This window comes from Eucalyptus grandis, chromosome 2 (genome assembly GCF_016545825.1).
Source record: "Eucalyptus grandis isolate ANBG69807.140 chromosome 2, ASM1654582v1, whole genome shotgun sequence".
NCBI classification, from domain to species: Eukaryota; Viridiplantae; Streptophyta; class Magnoliopsida; order Myrtales; family Myrtaceae; genus Eucalyptus; species Eucalyptus grandis.
Genome location: NC_052613.1, coordinates 30,459,889 through 30,477,013, shown reverse-complemented (window position 1 = coordinate 30,477,013; position 17,125 = coordinate 30,459,889). Strand labels below are relative to the sequence as shown.

General features: G+C 40.2%; 1 non-coding gene and 1 pseudogene across 1 annotated transcript; both read left to right on the top strand.

Moving 5' to 3' along the window:
• The first annotated feature begins 8,240 nt into the window (after window positions 1-8,240).
• On the top strand, window positions 8,241-12,097 carry LOC104430340 (annotated as a pseudogene).
• A 2,367-nt stretch (window positions 12,098-14,464) lies between these two features.
• On the top strand, window positions 14,465-15,554 carry LOC104430339. The gene has a single exon (XR_005548026.1). It is a non-coding gene; the product is annotated as a protein SRC2 (transcript).
• Window positions 15,555-17,125: the final 1,571 nt, after the last annotated feature.

The following is a 17,125-nucleotide window of genomic DNA, read 5'->3' as shown; positions in this document are numbered from 1 at the left end:
GAATGTTGAATGAGTAAGGTTTTTTTTAGGCCCGACAACCAACGTTTGTAGATTTGCTGTTGTTGTAGGAGGAAGATCATGGTTGGTACTTGAGAGTGTTGATACCTAAATTTTGGTGACTCGATTGTTTATTTATTACATAAAAATTATAGATTAATTTTATCATTAAAAAATAATGTTAGAATGCATAGCATATAATTTTAGATGCATTTATTTGTTATTATTGGGTTGGTGATATGTGAGTTTGAATTGATATTTTGAACTTTAAGTTGACGAGTTGGACTAAGCCCACAAGAGAAGCAAATTAGCTCGAGCCCGTTGTTTTTTTTTTTAATTAATTATCTTATGAGAAATTGAAATTTGATATGATATTACGGTGAATTTTTGAATTTGAAAAATCGCATTGCAATCTTATCTTTAGTAATAGACGATAAAATCAATGGAGAATATTTAAGAGATGAGGAAAATAAGAGGATTTTTGCGATAGAGAGGTTATAGGTAATCTTTGTGTATATTAAAAGAGATGAAATATTCCACAAAAATCACATTTTTTTTTTGGCCAATAAAAGGAGCCGTGTACGGTGAGAAAGAGGGGGTCTCTTTCGAGGGTTTGGTTTTCAAGTAAAAAAATTCAACAAGAAAAAGAGAGAAAAGCTATCGGTCTTCTTTTGAGGGAAAAGAAAAAGTCAACAAAAGAAAGAGGAAAAGAGTGAGGGAGACGTGAGAGGTCTGCGAGGGAAGTGACCGGCCAGCATGGAGGAAAAGTGAAAAAAGAAAAGAGAAAAGCAGGGGCTGTTCATCTTCTTCTTCGTGCAGCCACGACGCCATTGCTGCCTGACGTTGCCGCCTGCCAATCCGTTTCTGACCGCGCCGGCCCGTGACCCCCTACCGGCGCCGCTTCACCAGCAATCCACGACCTTGCCCTCTGCCCGAGCGACGCTCCCCGCGCTCGCGCCACCGCCGCCGTTCCGCCAGTCGTCCGAAGTTTCGCCCCGCTGGTCGCCGTCCGTGAAGCCCGCGAAGCCGCCTCTGCTCCCGTATCGCCGCGCCTCAGCCGATGTCCCTCGCCGACGCCTGCTGAAGCCGCACCCCTGCTGCTCGCTGCCGCCTTGCCGTGCCGCCGCGCACTGATCCGCGAGTCGCCGGTGACCCAGCGCCCAACGCCGCCCCTGCTCAGCCCGCGCTGACCCCCGACGACTCGACGCCCCTGCAGCTCCGCCCTCTGCTGCTGCCACCGCCTCGCCTTGGCCGCGTCGCCAGCCCGCTCGAGTCAGCCGCCGAGCTGCCTTCCGTCCGAACACCACCGCCGCTGCCTCAGTTCCGGGTCCCCTCGCCAACTGGTCCGTTCGCTGTTGCCAAAGCCGCCGGTCCACCCTCGCCGGAGCTCCGACGACCACCCCCACTCCGAACGGCGAACCACCACAAGCTGCCAAGCCCTATTTGGAAGGGAAAAAAAGGAAAAAAAGGAAAATCAATTTAGGTAGTTTTTTCTATTTATTTTATTTTATTTTTGTTTTATTCTATTTTATTATTTTTTAGTGGAATTATTCCTTAATGTATGATTGAAATTCCAACATGAAATAGCATTGACAGCCCAATTTTGTGCCCGAAATTATCCGATCTTACGCCGAGATTCGATTCGCGATTTATTTAAAATCGACCAACCCTATCTCATACGGTTCGTCAATTTTTGTATATCAATATTATCTTGTCTTCATTTTCCATTTGAGTCGACTTTGTTTTCGTAAAAAATAAAAAATGTTAGATAGATTAGGTTCGTTTTAGAATATTCTTGGTCTTCGGTTATCTTGTATATTTAGAATAGGAAATTTATTTATTTCGAATTTTTGGAAAAATAAAAATCAAAAGAAATCAATCAATTTAGGATGCTAGTTTTTACTTAGGTTGCATGTTTAATTATTTGACAATTTTAAATTTTGAATTTTATAAAAAAAAATACCAAAAATCATCATACATATGTCATCTAAAATTAGAGCATTCTTTGTACGTCATTACATATTATGATAAAATTTCATGTTTCATTTTAAGTTTAGATTGAATTTTTTTTTTTTTTTAGATTGCACATTAGGTTAGAGATTGCTAAATTAAGATAATATCTTAGTTTAAATTAGAATTTGACCTAACTTAATTCCCAATATAAATTGGATGACATCTTAATCTAGGTAGATAATTTTTGCATTTTTCTAATTTCGAATTTTATGGAAAATACAAAAAAAAAAAATTGTCTTAGAATTAATCAATTTCATTCTTTAAGATAGACTGCATTTTATTTATGTCATATAATTAGGTCATATTGCAATGTCATATCTTTTCATGTTAAATTAGTAGCATATAAAGCATGATTCTCATTAAACAAGTGAAAAAAAAATTGCATGTTAATTAGAAATCATATCTAAGATTATCGATGTGAATTCGATATAATACTCGCAGATGTTTTCGTTGTTACAAGATAAGTTCTACAATTTATAAATGAGTGAGAACAAAAAAAGAAATTGCATGTTAATTAGAAATCATATCTAAAATTGTCGATGTGAATTCTGATATAACACTGTAAATGCTTTCGTTGTTATGAGGTAAGTTTTGCAATTTATATGGGTGTTAAATTGGTGATTTGCACACCCGCATGGTCACCTCACATAATTTTTTTTTTTTTCAAAATAAAAGAGAAAGGTACTAAAAGGGCGTTAGAGCAATTTAACGTAATCAAGTCTCCGAACTCACAAATCTCTAGTTCATAAAAGTCAAGTAAATCTCCTGTTAAAGGTTTTTAATCGATTTATCGAAAATAGATTAGTGGCGATTCTTAATTGAAACATCAATTGAATGTTAAGAATTTGAACATAAGTCGCGAATTGGTATGAGCTTGGGAAAGCTCGAGCTGAGTTTAGACTTAGTAATCTATTAGCCAAACCCTATTCAGTTTCTATCGCATGAAATTATTGAAATTCTGATAAACTGGAACTTGTAGTGTTTTCCAGATTGCCAATATCATTCTCATGTGAATCTCGAATGAAACATTGTGCCTATTAGGGCGCGTTTGGTTGTGTTTCTTTAAAAATTGTTCCGGGAACAAAAATAAAAAAGTGTTTTACATTCGGGAACAATTTTTGAACAAAACAACGCGTTTGGTAAACTTGTTCGGAATAAAAATAAACAGAAATATGTTTGGTAAATTTGGATAATTTTTTTATTTCTTTTATTTTCTATTTTTTCTTTCTTTTCTTTTTTCTTTTTTTCTTTTTCATTTTTCTTTTTTTCTTCTTTTGGCCGGCGACCGGCCGCGAGGGTCGGCCTCGCCTTGATTCGGCGAGGCCAAGCTCGCTTGATCCGGCGAGGCCGAGCTCGCCTGGCCGGCGGGCGAGGCGCGGCCTCGCCGGCCACCGCTGCGACGCCAACTCGCCCGGATCCGGCGAGGCCGAGGCTTGCCGGCCGCCGGGCGAGCTCGACCTCGCCGGATCCGGGCGAGATCGAGCTCGCCTGTGCCGGCGCGAGGTCGGCCTCGCCTTGATCCGCGAGGCCGAGCTCGCCATCGGCGGGCGGCGCGGCCTCGCCGGCCACCGCCCGGCAAGGCCGAGGCTCGCCGGCCGCCGGGCGAGCTCGGCCTCGCCCGATCCGGGCGAGATCGAGTTCGCCTGGCCGGCGCGAGGCCGACCCTCGCCCGGCCTACGGCGAGCCTCGGCCTCGCCGGGGACGGCGAGCCTCGCCGTGGTGGGCGAGGCCGCCGGCCAAAAGAAAAAGAACAAGAAAATAAGAGAAAAAAAGAAAAAAGAAAAAAATGTGTTTCTCAAAAGTGTTTCGAAACAAGAAACACAAAATTTGTGTTTCTTGTTTCGTTTCCTTTTATTCCTGGGAACAAAAGAACAAAAGGAAAAACGCACACAAACGCGTTTTACGTTCCTTTTTGTTCCCTGTGAACAAAAAACAGAAATTTCTGTTCCTGGGAACAAACAGTGCAGCCAAACGCGCCCTTAGAGTCTAGATTTGTACGTATCTTGTTTCATGGTCATAAAGGATAGTACCAGGCTAGCACAACTTTGAGATACAATTACTGTTTAAAAGACATTATGCAATTGTTGACACCTAAATTTTGGCGATCTATTTAGTCATTTATTGCATAAAAAATTAGGGGTTAATTTTTATCCCTGAAAAAAATATTAATTGCATAGCTAGATTTAGATTGCATTTATTTTGTTATTTGCATATTTTGGACCTATGGCGAATGAGTTCGAATTAGATGGATCGTGCCCACGAAGCGAGCGTTGGCCCAAGCCTGCGTTTTTAATAATAAAAAATTATCTCAAGGGAATATAATATTTTAAAATTTTTTCGAGATATGAATCTTTTTTAGATAGGGCAGATGGGTAAAAAAAGTATATTGCGATATTGCGATATTATCTTTGTGAGATTTGGATTTCGAGAAAATATTTATCGTAATCTTAAATTTTTATCAATAGTGATCGGTTGGTGAAAATGTATCGCGATGTAGATTTGAAGGGAAAATCGAAAGCTTATCTCTCACCCCTATAAAAGCAACCGTGTACGAGGCCACACAAAAAAAAATACACAGGGGCTTTTCTCGAGTTTTAGGTCAAAATCAAAAGAAAAGTTTTCCCAGGGTTCTTCTCTTTTTTTTTTAGGTCAGAAATTTGAACATAAGAAGAGGAGATTTTTCCTTTTGGTTTGGGGTTCATTCGTCGGGGGTCTTCGGAGGAGCAGCCAAAAAAGAGTCAAAAGGGGATTGTTTGAAATTCTGAAGAGGTGCAGAGAGGGGACGTGAGTGGGAAACACGTGAGAGATAAAAACTGGAGAATCCTTCTTCTGCAGGTTAGACGTCTATACATTGAAGAAGCCTTGAAGGAGAATCCGCAAGAATCAACGACACGCACTAGAGAGAGAACGAAATATTCTCTCTCCACGATGCTGCCCGTAAAACCTTGACTCCATCTTTGTTGCATCGTCTTCACGTGACCGCCGCAACAGAGCGTCCAAGACCCCCACGAATCCCGCAAGTCGGATGCCACCCTTGCCGACATAGTTCCATTGCCTCACTTGAGTCCTTCGTGACGCCATCGCTGCAGCATCCGTGACTCCGATCGCCCTTGCTGTCGAGTCCAATGACCACGCCAGCAGCGCCACAAATTGCTGAGCCAAGCCCCGCGAATTACTATTCTCTGTTTTTGCAGGTTTACCGGTGTCTTTGTCTATGTCCAGCAACAAAACCGTGGCGTCTCACGTGTTCTGAAAGGAGGATAAAGTTGCCGCAGAAGATTAATTTTAGGCCAGGAGCTCATGAAGAATTTAGACGTGTGGAGATATTTTTAGTGGAAGAATAGAGAACAGACTTCGGTCTCGTGACTCAGTACACCGCTGGCCAACCTTGGTCGCGGGTCGTGAGTAGCGTTTGAGGATCGGAATTCGGAAGCCAATATTCGAATTAGGTAAAAATCTTATCTATTTTGATTTTCGAAAATTCCGTTTCCTTATCTCGATAAATTCGTTGATGCCCATGATGGAAATTTCCGATATGCTAAGATATGTGAAATCTCGAGTAGCCTTCTAAATTAGGAAATCTTCTTAATTTCGCAACGCATATGATTGATAGTCCGATTTCACGCTCGAAATACGACTCGCAATCGCACGGAAAAATCGTCAATCCGATCTCACGCTCGAGATATGATTCGCGATTTTATTTTAAAATTTGCCAACCCGGTCTCATGCGCGGGATATGGTTCGTCAATTTGGATATCAATCTTGCTCTGATTTGCTGTCATGCCATTTAAGTTAATTTTGTTTTCGTAAAAAAAATCCAAAAAGTGTAGGTTTAAGGTTTGCATATTTAGAATAGGAATTTAAAAAAAAGCAAAGAAATCAAAAATCAAATCAATCAATTTAGGTTGTTAGATTTTTAACTCGGATTGCATGTTTAATTATTTGACAATTATTAGTTTCGAAATTAATAAAACAAAAACACAAAAAAAAAAAATCATCATGCATACGTCATGTAGAATTAAGGCATCCTTGGCACGTCATGACATATTAGGATAAAATTGCATATTAAGTTTATATTGATTTTTGCATCTTAGGTTAGAGCTTGCTAGGTTAAGACAATATCTTAGTTTAAATTAGGATTTAATATGACTTAATCCCTAGTCTAAATTAGATAGAATCTTAATCTAGCTAGATCATTTGAAATTTCATAAAATTTGTCTTAGGATAAATTAGTTGCAATTTCTAGGACAGATTGCATTTTTAGAATAGAAAAATCATGTGCACGTCATACAGAACTAGGTCCATGAAATGCACGTCATTTAGTGATTATTGTTAGGTTTATTTCTAATTAGAAATTGCCCGTCATTAGAATTAGGTCATTAGATTAATTTAGATTGCATATTTAAGTGTTGCATTTTTTTAATTTCAAATCTCATGGGAAATAAAAAAAATTATTTAGAATAAATCATCTCATGCTTAGGATAGACTACATGCTTAGTTATGTCATATTGCTTAGGTCATATAGCTAAGTCATGTTGCCATGTCATATCATTTCATGTTAAATTAGTGGCATGCATTGCATATTGCATGATTTTCATTAATTAAGTGAAAACAAAACAAAAATTGCGTGTTAATTAGAAATCATATTTAGATCACGCGATGTGAATTCTAAACTAACAACGTAGATGCTTTCGTTGCTTTATGAGGTAAGTCCCGCAATTTATTCATTTGCTTTCTTGAGTGTTAAATTGGTGGTTTTGCGCACCCGCACATTGGTCACCTCACATGTTAGAATTTAAAATCAATTCAAGCTGCCTACAAAAAACATTTTTGAAATTAAAAGAATGGTACCGAAATGGCATTAGAGAAATCTAAAGTAAATCCAAGTCCCCTGACTCACAAATCTCTGGTTCGTAGGAGTAAAGTAAAACTCCTATTACTTTACTTGGGTTTTTAATCGATCCACCAAAAATAGATTAGTGGCGACTCCAAATTAAAAAAATTTGCATGTTAAGAACTTGAACCGAAAATCGCGACTTGGTATGGGCTTGGGAGGCAGGAGTTAAGCTTAACAATCCATTAGCCAAACCTAGGTGGTTCACACCCCGAAAAAATTGGGTCAAAAAAAAAAAAAAAAATAAATAAAAAAAGACAAAAAAATAAAAAATAAAAAATAAAAAAATAAAAGAAAAAAATGGCGAGAAAAAAAATAAAAATATATAAATAAAATATAAGAAAATTAATATTAAATAATAAAAATTTATTATATGTTTAAAATAAAAACAAAAAAAAAAAAAAATTTAAAAATATAAAAAAATTTAAAAAATAAAAATAAAAAAAATAAAAAAAAATGAAAAAAATAATTTTTTTATTTTTATTTTTTATCTTTATTATTTTTTTTTTTTTTTTTTTTTTTTTATATTTTTTTTAATATATTTACATCCATACACAGTTTTCTTCAAGTATCAAATTTAATTCATTTTGGTAAATTGGAAAGAAGTACATATCTCTGACTTTGTAGTATACTAGTCCCTCAGCATCCCGTGATTTGGAACACAAAATTGGGTTTTGTGGTACTGTAGCAATTTGGATCCCTAGAATCAGTGTTCACAATGTTCCATTATAGCAACTAGACTCATACTTTCAAAGTATGTGTTTCTTACTTTATTAGATGACATCTCAAAGCATTTCTACTTAGCATGGAATATGACCCATATAACCTAAGCATCTGCATATTAGACCATATTGTGGAGAAGATGACCAAATGAACATATCTTGTTCCAACTCTATGCATTCAATTGAGGCCTTCCCAACCTTATCATGCTGGGACCAGTAATATACCGATTTTCTTTTTCCTTACACATAGCAGATTGATCCACACTCCAGGGTAAACTGGGTATTGCCTCCTGCCCTGCTTGTTTTTCTGTTAATGACCATTGGGATAATCAGTGCATGATGATGTTTACTTTCTGACGTAATCTTGGAGTTACCTTTTCTTAGTTCTTTCTCTCTCTTCTTAATAAAATTACCTACTCTCTGGTTGACAATGAGAGCATTTGATCTACAAACTAATACTTGGTCAATCTTGAAGACTTACGGGAAACAACCGGTATGAATATCCTTTTTTTTATCAGTGTCTCATCTCATGCGCAAAAGCATTACGCAACACGTCATCTTTTTGGCTTTATGTTTCCTCTATTGTGAGTGACAATTTGAAGGTTACTTCTGTGTCTATTTTGTTATGTTTCATGCCTTTTTGTTCCTATTGCTGGTGTTGTCTCACATCCAAAACAATCATTTTCAGGCATCCCTGGGAGGTCAATCGGTACCTCTGGTTGGCACTAGCTTAGTGATATTTGGCAGGCAAGATGCAAAAAGATCTCCGTTAAATGATCTTCATATACTTGATCTTGAAACAATGACTCGGGATGAATTTGATGATGCGTAAGTTGATTATTTTATTCAGCTGATTTGATGAGAAACTTTACTCTTGAGTGTGTCTGTGGGAGCGATGAGATTTTATCTATCTGCCTCCACAGACATTTAAATTATTTTTCTCGCTGCTCCTAGTGGGCCTCTTTGCATATGTTGCTTATATTCTGAAGGTCATGTAAAAGGATCCAGTGATTGTCTTCATGGACCAGCTTTGCATCCAATTGTACAAACTTACTTGCAAACAATTCTTTTTTCCTGACTAGATTAGTGTAGTCATATTGTTAATTGAAATATTGAAACTTCCCGATATTCACGTAGCATTAGCTTCGAAAGCAGCTTTTAAGTTTACATAAATTTTGACTGAATATAATGGACACAGGGGTGTTCCTCCTTCTCCATGTTCTGATCATGCTGTTGCAGTACATGCAGAGCGTTATCTCTTCATTTTCGGTGGGGGATTCACACGCTACTTGTTTTAACGATCTACATGTCCTTGATTTGCAAACCATAAGATTACTTCTTTCAGTCTAGACGGCATCTTGCTTCATGTTAGAATATATCTTCTAATGTTAAGCATTGGGGTTTTACTAGATGGAATGGTCAAGACCCACCCAGCAAGGTGATATACCTGCGCCAACGGTAGGACATGCTGGTGTAACTATTGGAGAAAATTGGTTTATAGTTGGCGGTGGTGACAGTAAGAGTGGTGAGAATCTGCAACACTTTTGTTGATTACGTAACTTCTGGTACTGATGTTTCAAGTAAAATGGTGCCGCAGATTTCCTTTTTTCATAGGTTGAAGGAATAGAGAATAGGCCTGATAATTGCGTATGAGATCAGGACTTGGTTGTTCGAGATTAGGAAAATTTAGAGAGTGCGCTTCCACGGTGGACAGTGTTTGGATGAAGAGAATTAGGTTACCAATCATATCGTGCAACAATTTCATTGAAGATACGCTCATGCCTTAGGTCATAGTGCATGTGGATTGTTACATGGAGGTCTTTAGGCGACACAAGAACTTTTCAATTTTGAGAAAAGATTGACGACACACCCTGCATGAAGTAACTCGTTTGCTGCAGCAAAACAGTACATTAACAAACTTTCTAGTCTAAGGACATGAGTACTAATTCTTTTTACTAAATCTGTCGCATTAGAAATTATATTTGCTTGTTTGAGAGCATTCCCGATGCTGGTATTATTTGCTTTTGTATGCTTCATTCTTGTCTGGACTTTTACCTCTTTCAATAAACTTTTTGCAGGGGTATCAGAAACCATTGTCCTGAACATGTCTACATTCGTTTGGTCTGTTGTGACCACTGTTGAAGGTCGCGTTCCAGTTGCTAGTGAGGTACATTTCACTCCCCTGACTTTTTTTCATCGTCTGGGTGGTTATATGTTTGCTTACCGAAGACGACTAGCGTACTTTTTCTTCTGGAATTCTTGGGATATACATATTTTTAAGTTTTTAGCACTTTCTTTGACCAAAAGAAAAAGTCTTTAGCACTTCAATAATGAAATCATTGTCTGGCTCTTTGACGACAGGGTTTGAGTTTGGTTGTGAGCACCTATAATGGTGAAGATGTCATTGTATCTTTTGGAGAATATAATGGGCGTTACAACAATGAGGTTTGTCATATCTTATGCGTTTTATGTGTTTGATGTGGATTTTCCTCTTTCATTTTAACGAGATTAGTTTTTCAGGTTAATGTTCTTAAACCAAGCCACAAACCTACATTACCAGTAAAAGCAATCGAAAGTCCTTTGCCTGATAGTGTTTCCGCTGCGCACAATGCAACAAATGCTACCAGAGACTTGGAGTCGGAGGTTGAAGCGGTCCCAGATGGAAGAAGAGACTTTGTTGTGGACAATATTGAGAAAGATCCCAGGGTACTTGATGTTGACTATCTCTTTTATATAAAATTTCATCTTTATATTGTGTTTTTGTTAGTATCATATAAGCTAGCAGGTTTTAATTGTAAACCGAGCATGTGACAGCGCATCATACTAATCTGTCTATTATATTTATGTATGGGTGATGTCAATCCTATTTGATCAAATGCCTGATAAGCTCTTCTACATGTAGGAAATCCTTGTTATTTAAAGTGACTCAAGATATTTGCTTTCTAAGGCATGAGAGGTTGACTGCATTCTGATGCATTCAGATGTCCTATATGTGCATCTTTTTGGCCCTTTGATTTCCAAGTTTGTCAAGTTGTTTAAGTTATTGATTGTACACTTGATCTGTATCCTCGATAAATTCTTATACGTGTATGATATCCTTTTGATTTGAAATAATTCTGTGATAGGAATTTATATCTTAAGATATGTAGAGGTCCAGTACCTTCTGATCTATTGAGAATTTTTACAATGCGCACTTTTTTTTCCCTTGGATTTCCAAGTTTGTTGCTTTGTTCTTAAGCAATGCATTCTGCCCTTTTGTATTTATTCGTGTTACTCATTTATATTCTGGACAGAAATCAAGAAATGGGGAACTGCAGAACATCTTTTGGCAACCCTCAAGGCGGAGAAAGAAGAATTAGAATCTTCACTCAACAAGGAGAAGTTGTCTCTTCAATTAAGGCAAGAAATCTCAGAAGCCGAGACTCGCAACACCGATCTATACAAGGTACGACTTGCTTTGTACGTTTCAATCACGGCCGAGATATGACAGGCTCTGTCTACCAACTCAAACATCTACAAGAATCCTCAGGTTTAATGTTTAAGAATCCCCTCTGCCTTGAAAATAGAAGGTCTACAGGGCTTAACATATTTCAACTGCACATGCAGGAGCTTCAGTCCGTGCGGGGTCAGCTTGCCGCAGAGCAGTCGAGCTGTCAAACTTGAGGTACTTGCCGGTTCTTAGAAACTCCACTTCCCTTGTTCCGCACTCAGATTAGTTCTTCTCAGCTCTAGAACTAATAGCAAAGTTCTGACAAGCGATTCGATGGCTCTGCTGTACATTTATTATAATATCCGAATGCGGTTGCACTTCGCCTTGTCCATCGCAATGGTTCCCAAGAATTCCCCAGTTTGTGTTAACTGTGCTTCTTTATAGAGATAAATTGACCCCGAATGCAGAACAGGCATTGCAGGACGGGGTGTGGAATGGGATTTGTTTTTCACCTTGTAGGCTGAACTCCGCATTGACACTGAGACAGGCTTTAAAGCTGATCGGAGTCATGGATTGTTGCATGCAAAATAGGCTTTTTGATTTACAGTCGAAATTCATAAGGCTACTGTGTCATTCACTTACGTAGCGCTCGATATGTTCCGGCAGGTCGATGTGGCAGAATTAAAGCAGAAGCTGCAAATGATGGAGACGTTGCAGAAGGAGCTCGAACTCCTCCAACGACAGGAGGCCGCTTCTGAACAAGCCGCGTTAATGGCAAAGCAGAAGCAGAACTCCGGCGGAATGTGGACTTGGATCACCGGAACACCTCCAAGCCTGAAACTCGATGGTGTCTGAAACTTTTGAGTCCTCCACAACGTCGACGGGTTTTACCAAAGATTTTCTTCTTCTTTTTCGCCCATTTATGACCCTGTTCTTTATATGAAGAGAATAAAAAGGTGATGCCTAAGATTTTTGCATGAATTTGTTGTAGATTTAGTTTTTTTGGCTAAATTTGGCTTGAGTCAGGGCTACGTAATGTGAACAGAGCGAGAGAGTATAGGTTGTCGTTGCCTCATTAGCTATTATTGAGTATATTAAGTGAGAAATGTTATAGCTATGAGGCATCTTAGCATTGAATTTGGTTCTGTTTAATTATTGAACTTTCTCATATCGACCGACTGAATGTTTCTTGCTGAATGCTGATCAAGTCTACCTCCAGGGAAGGATCATATTGCCATGCGAGTTCCAACTCATCAAAGATGAACACGGTGTCGGTACATCGTTCATCTTATTCTTTATCAAGAGGAAACCTGGCCATCCGGGCTAGCATCGAGACGACCTGCCCGAGGCCTGTGGCATCGTGGAGTTCCCTTCCCATGCGCATTCAAGAAGGATGCAGTGAGCAAATTGGAAGGCAGGGCCGGCCGTTACTTTGCTGCCGAGGCCGGCCAAGCACTTTGCTTCGTCGCAATCTTTCTTTGTTCAGAATTCGAGGCGTGGCTAAAGGTCACTAAGCATCATCGACATGAGATCGGTGAGTCATCGAGGTATATTAACATAATTAAGGATGCAATTGGTGTAGAATTATTCAACACAAGGAGTGAATTATACCTTGATAAACAAAGTTCGACTTCTCTTTTCATGTAATATGTTGATTAATTTCCTCATGTATTATTAATTTTTCCGAAGAAGTTTATCAACTAAGCCAACTTTCATTTGATCATCGAATTGATTGGAGAACATGTCAGCTAGCAATTGAAATAGCGGCGAGGTATCGATCATCGCTTGGAATTTGGAATAAAGGAGGCTTCCAATGCCCAGCTAAAGAGCTCCCAAAAGGCAACTAATCTTCATCGGGACTCCGGAATAAAGTCTGGCACCGGTTAGCAGTGCGGCTCTAATCTAATAAACCATGCTAAAATACGTTATTGGATCATAACTTTTTTCACGCATTGTGATTGATTTCACATACGGCATTATCTATACAATAAACCTAACATATCCATAAAGAGAGATAGAGAATCATTTGAAACAGAAATATTACTTAACTTTGACTTGAAGAAAGGAATTCAACCCTAATTTTCCTTTTATTCAAAGCAAGCACAATCAAAAACCATCAATGCGGGGGCCTTGAATGTCCAAAATTGGAGTTTTTTTTTCCCTTTTTTTATCCATTTTGTTTTAGCTAATATTTAAGAAATTGGGAATTGGGTTCGCGTTATTTTCTCCTCGATATTTATTTAATTAGAACACTATGTTTTAGGAGTATAATTACTTACTTTTTCATTAGTTATCTGATGAGCCAACGGTTTAATAGATGGCAGATTTGAAATTTGGGATAAGTGGCACTGATTTATCTATATCCCTATTCAATTAAAGGTTGATTTTAAACCCTTTCAAACTGGAGTTGAATTTATCATACGCGAAAAAGCGCAGATAATTTTAAAAAAAAAAGAAAAAAGGAAGAAGCAGTAATTGACTTTTTCTGGGAATTTCCAGAACCGCGATGAAGCAAGGAGAGAGATTGCTTTTGGGTGTGACGTCATAAATAGCTCGTCATTTTTTTTCTTTTGGGTCACTGGCACGTCTCGATCGCCTTTATTCTTATGCGATAAGGAGAGAGAAAAAAAAAGGCGGAATGTACGCGCATCGTCCATCCAGCCCACCGCGCTTTCTGACCTCCTCTTTTCATTTCCATCGTTCTTTTTATTTTTCTTTTTGCCGATATTCCCGGCAAATTATTAAAAAATCATTTACTATATTAACGACAAAACCGAATATTCTACTCACACGACACACGTTGAGATGTAGACACTTTCCAACTTCGTGTTTCATAACGCGGAAATTTGCAAAATAAATTGCCTAATTTAATACTTGAAAAACTCTACGGAACATCATATCCATCGTCGCCCTCTTTTAAAAAGATTTGGAACCAAGCCGTATTCCGATACCATGTCAAATTTGAGACGATCAATGCCAATGACAAAAAATTGTACGATTTCATTTATAATCATTGGATAGAAAAAAGAAAAACGCGTACTTCAAATTCTTTTTCCTGAAAAAAAAATGACACAAAATCGTCAGAATTATATCTCGCAAAGTTTTTGTGAAGAAGGCAGAAAAAAAATAGCAAAATCTTATTCGCAGAAAATAGGAAACTTCGTCCTCTGCGCGTATAGATTAAATTTAGTCAGTACGACGCGTTGACCGCGTATAAACGCGTAAAACCCCCAAAAAGGAAACACGCCTTACGTCCCCGCGTCCAAAATCCAAATAAATCAAATCAAATAAATGGTTACCTAAAAAGCAATAAAGTAAATAAAATAAATAAATAAATCCCGAAGATGCGACGACGTTTCCGCTGCACCGCTATAAATTCCCCTTGATAACCACCACCACCCCCTCGTTCCGCAGAACACGTCAAAAATCTCTCTGCAAATCCTTCGGTTCTCGCCATCATCTTCTTTATCTTCTTCTCCCAAGAAAGTTTTAGAGCGGCGGACATGGAGTGCAGGCGCCTGGACGTGACGGTGATGTCCGCCAAGGACCTCAAGGACGCCAACGTCTTCGGCAAGATGGACCCCTACGTCGCCGTCTCCCTCTCCGGCGTCGCCGACAAGCGCCAGAAGAGCAAGCAGCGCACCCCGTCCACAAGGACGGCGGCACCAGCCCCCGCTGGGGCCACCCGCTCTCCTTCACCGTCGACGAGGCCGCTGCCCGCGCGGGCCACCTCAAGCTCAAGTTCAAGATCAAGGCCGAGAAGACGCTCGGCGGCGACAAGGAGGTCGGCAGGGTCGAGGTGCCGGTCACGGAGCTCCTCGAGCAGGGCGGCGAGGGCGGCGACGGGACGCCAAGGTGACCAGCTATAGCCTGAGGCTGCCGTCCGGGAAGACCAAGGGGTTCCTGGAGTTTTCCTACAAGTTCGGTGAACGGTTCACCGTGGCGGCGCTGCCCCCGCCGGCCGCCAAGAAGGCGGACGAGCCGATCATGGCTTATCCGGCCGCCTCGGGCTCGTCCGCAGGGTACCCGCCGCCGCCAATGCACGGGGCGGGGCCGTACCCTCCGCCGGCGGGATACGGGTATCCGCAGCAGGGGTATCCGCCGAACGCCGCGCCCGGGTACGGCTACCCGCCCCAGGGATACGCGCCTCCGCCGCCGGGGTACGGGCATCCCCCGGCGGGATACGGGTACCCGCCGGCCGCGTACCAGCAGAAGCCTCCCAAGAAGAGCGGCGGCGGGAACTTCGGGCTGGGGCTGGCGGGCGGGTTGCTCGGCGGGCTGCTGATCGGGGACATGGTATCGGACGTGTCGGACGCCGCCGCGTACGACGCCGGCTTCGATGACGCTTTCGATATGTAAAAGCGAGTTTTTTTCCTTGTTATTCCGTCTTCCATCTTTTGCCTATTTACGTTATGTTTCGTGTCTTGAGTTATCGAGATGTAAATGAAGTATACGCGTTTATTTCATGGACTAAAATAACAATCTGACCTTTTATTTTTTTGGCTCTTTTCCTCTCGGTTGTTTTGTTTTCGTAACTCATGGGTCATGGCCATGAATCGGATCATAAAGTTGGTAATCTCGCCAATATAATGATATGCGGTTTAACGAAAAATACGTCACGGGAGAGATGGGAAATTTGGGGATGCGAACGTGACCGATCTTTACGATCCCGGTTTCGATCCATCTAGATCGAGCATCACCGCTTCGGCGACCTCGACTGGGGGGACTTCGTAGAGGACAAGGGGGCGGTGATGGGCCACGAGCGAGTGGGAGAGTGGGTCGTAGAGTGTGGGCCGATGGGGACTGGTGGATGCTTTAAGCATGTGTGGGGGTAAAGCAAGCAGAAGGCACGGCTGTCGAGGACTGAGGACTGCGACTGCTTCGAGCATGTGGTGGTGGACCGAGGACGAGGACGAGGACTGCTGGTGCTTGCCAGCTCCTTCGAGCAATCATGTTGCATCGATCAAATGCTTTTTTAGCTAAAAGGCAGGATATGATATGTTTTATCACGTTGTGTGTTTGGTAACTATCCAGAACAGGATAAAGAGGATGGAGCCCCGGTAAAAGATAAAGTATGTTATGTCCCATCCTGTGTTTGGTCCTACTGGTCTAGGACGAGATAAAGGGATGTACCTAGGATGAAAAAACTTAGGGAGAGGGCGGGATAGAGTCTAATGGGATTTCTCGAGAAGCAACAAGCGAGGAGAACCAGGTTTGCTCCACGACCAACTCCTCCCCTCCTTGTGCAGCCGCCTCTCCGGCAATGGCAACTAGTCATGACGTTGGGAAGTTCTGGTCGTGGTGAAGGGCGATCACGAGGCGGCTATTTCAGGTCCAAGTCAAAGCAATGGCAGGATAGGCCTGCGAACGAAGCTGAGGCAATTAAGATGGTTTAAAATTTGGTCGAATGTGAATGGATTATATTGGCAAAACGCGAGACGGTTTAAGATTTTAGTTAACAATATTGAATGAAATGATAAAATTGAATGGTTTGATAAAGATATAATAGATTTTTTTATTTGTTGGACAATTTTCCATGTTAGCTAACATCAACCATCCATCAACAATCAATTAACAAATGTATAATTTTGTCTTAGAAATACCACTGGAAAATGACCCTATTCAAAGCAAGCACTGGAAAAAAAAAACTAACCAATAAAAATATACGTGAATAGAGAGACATAACATGCAGTTTCTTGAGCCCATCATTTTTTGATATGTTTTAAGGTGATATTTTAGAAATTGGGGTCATGTTATTTGCTTTTATTTTTCTAATATTTATTTAATTAGGTTTTAGATAACGAATGTTATCTCATGATTTAGTAGATAACTAGTTTTTTTTTATTAGTTATCCGATTAGCAAACGGTTGATAGATAACGTATTTGATATTTGGGATATAAGTGCACTAGTTTATCTCAATTCAATTGGAAGCGATTTTAATTTTTCTAAAGTGGAGTTGAAAATATAATTATGAAGAGAAAATTGAGGCATAATTGACTTTTCTGGAAATTTCAAAAAGAGCGTCAAAGTAAAAAGAAAGTGCCTTTGGGTGATGTCATATTTTTTCT